This window comes from Dioscorea cayenensis, chromosome 20 (genome assembly GCF_009730915.1).
Source record: "Dioscorea cayenensis subsp. rotundata cultivar TDr96_F1 chromosome 20, TDr96_F1_v2_PseudoChromosome.rev07_lg8_w22 25.fasta, whole genome shotgun sequence".
Classification (NCBI taxonomy): Eukaryota; Viridiplantae; Streptophyta; class Magnoliopsida; order Dioscoreales; family Dioscoreaceae; genus Dioscorea; species Dioscorea cayenensis.
The window spans coordinates 24,075,139-24,077,548 of NC_052490.1; the positions used below are offsets into that span (position 1 = coordinate 24,075,139).

The window sequence follows — 2,410 nt, forward strand, 5'->3', positions numbered from 1 at the left end:
ACTCCACCTTCAAAGCATGCCGCGAGGATAATGAAGCTTCCCGGATCTTTCAACTTTTGTGGGAGCTTCTTTTCTAGAATGGCTGAAAGCAATTCCAGTAAAAAGTGCACGCGTTGCCCTCTTCCTCCAACTTCCTCTTGTTAGTGAGAAGCTCTTTAAAAACTTGGCATATTTTATTGGGATGTTCAAGTGGAGTTGTTTGAAGATGTTAATGAATTTTCTAGTGAACATCCTCCTTGTCATGCTTCAATCTGGTAGGATAAGGGATTGGAGGCTTGTACTCGGATGATTTTGATGGTCCTTGTTGTTGGGGCTTGGCATTTCTTCCCTGATTTTTGTCTTTGCTATTTTCTTCAACTAGCTTGGGGTCTTCCCCAGAGGCTACCCCACTTTTCTTGACACTTGGGTCAACCTCGACACTTGTCTCCACCTGCCTACCGCTTCTAAGAGCAATGGCCTTTAAGTGCTCCCTTGGATTATCTTCCGTGTTGCCTCGAAGACAACCTAGGGGGACGATTCGAGATTATCTTGCTGCGAGGTTCCCCACTCGATGCTCAAGAGATTTTCACGAAGCTTGGAGGTTTCTCAAAAAGAGAACCTATCTCACTGAATTGTTCGGTGTGCTGAGTGAGTTGAGCATTCATCTTGCTAAATTGTGCATCCATGCTACTAGTTGAGACTATTGAACTTTGTCATTTGAGTGCTGAGCATGAACTTGGCAAGAACATTTCAATGGAGAACTTCCTCTCAAGGCCGAGTTGTTGGAATTGAGATCCTTGAGATGGTGCACCTCTTTGTTCTTTGTTGGCCTTGGTTCCATCAAAAATTTGGGTGGTTTTTCCACCCTAGATTGTAAGTTGAGCTATATGGGTTCCCTTGACTTCGTTGCCCTCCAATATAGTCAACATTCTCCAATGGACATAGCGAGGGAGCTAACAATTGGACATTGGGCTGCATCATGCCCACCACCACAGGTGCTACAATTCATCACTAATTCTGACCTCGAACTACTGCCCATAAGAAAATCAAGCTTTTTAGTCAACACATCAACCTTCGCGGCCAAGGCATCATTGCTACTAACCGTAAAAGCCCAGCGGTCTTTTGTGTAGATCCTCTTGAGGCCCAATGTGATTCATTGCTTACCATAGACTCAAGTAATTGCTCGAGCCTCATCGGGGATACTTATTACTAAAGGGAACCACCACGTCTGCGGCATCAATGAGTTGGAGAGTAGCATAATTCAGCCCATTATAAATTATTTGGACTCACATCCATGAGGCAAAACCATGGTGGGGGCACCTTCTAGAGAGATCCTTGAATCTCTCATAGGCTTCAAACAATGTTTCGGACTCCCCTGTTTAAAGGCTGAAATTTCTTACTCAACTTCGCGCTTTGCTTAGGAAAATATCTCCCCAAGGAACTTCTCAACCATATCCTTCCATGTTTTACATGGACCCGGAGACAATGATGTAAGCCAGCGATAAGCTCCACTCTCAAAGCGAATGGAAATAGTCTCAAATGGATCGCATGAGTCGGACACCCCCATTAATCTTGAATGTGAGAGCAAATTTAGAGGAACGAGAAGGTGGTCATGTGCATCTTCATTTGCTAGACCATTGAATTGAACCGAGGTTCGACCTGCCAGATTGTACTCGCTTTAATTTCAAAGTTGTTAGACGCCACGGTCGTTGCTTGAACACTAAACTCATCTCGTGAATTGGGGTCTTTCATGACTCGGATAGAGTGCGTCGCTCTTGGGCCATGATTGAAGGCTCTATCCTCGATTTCAATGTTCTGCGAACCCGATCCTTCACCAACATCTTCAATCTCCGATGCGAGTTCTTTCAATTTCACTATCCGGTGTAATCAATGTCGATTGATTTGGCGTGTCATAGAACGAGTACCTACGCAAAACCAGAAAGAAGATAGAAAGTTAAGATTAAAGGGAAATAAAAATAACAATAAATATGAGTAAAGAATGAAATGGCTAGAGTAATAAATTTAAAAGTTTCCTAGAATTCATTAAAGATCCACGCAGCGCCAAAAACTTGATTGCTTCCCGCAAAGTGATGCGGGATCGCCAAATAATACCTACGTGCGAGACACGAGGATCGTATCACGGAGGCTAAGGATCTCCTATTACTCCCTTCTCGAGCTATTATCTAGCCTAAGATCTCAAGTGATGGATTTTTACTCTAGATACATGCAATTAAAACTAAAAACAAGGTTATGACCAAAATTAGAGAACAAGTAATAAGCAAGCAAGAAAATCAATGAGATGCAAGAGCCTATGGATGTGGATCCCCTTGAGCGCCTATAACTCAACCTTGATCAACCTAGATGGTGTGGTGAAGACTGATCATCATTCTTGATGATCACTTAAAGTTGGATAAGAAAACCCTCGACTAGC

At 43.1% G+C, this 2,410-nt stretch overlaps 1 non-coding gene across 1 annotated transcript; it reads left to right on the forward strand.

Annotated features, from left to right (window-relative positions):
• The first annotated feature begins 1,281 nt into the window (after window positions 1–1,281).
• On the forward strand, window positions 1,282–1,386 carry LOC120252386. Its single transcript, XR_005533919.1, has one exon. It is a non-coding gene; the product is annotated as a small nucleolar RNA R71 (small nucleolar RNA).
• The last annotated feature ends 1,024 nt before the right edge of the window (window positions 1,387–2,410 follow it).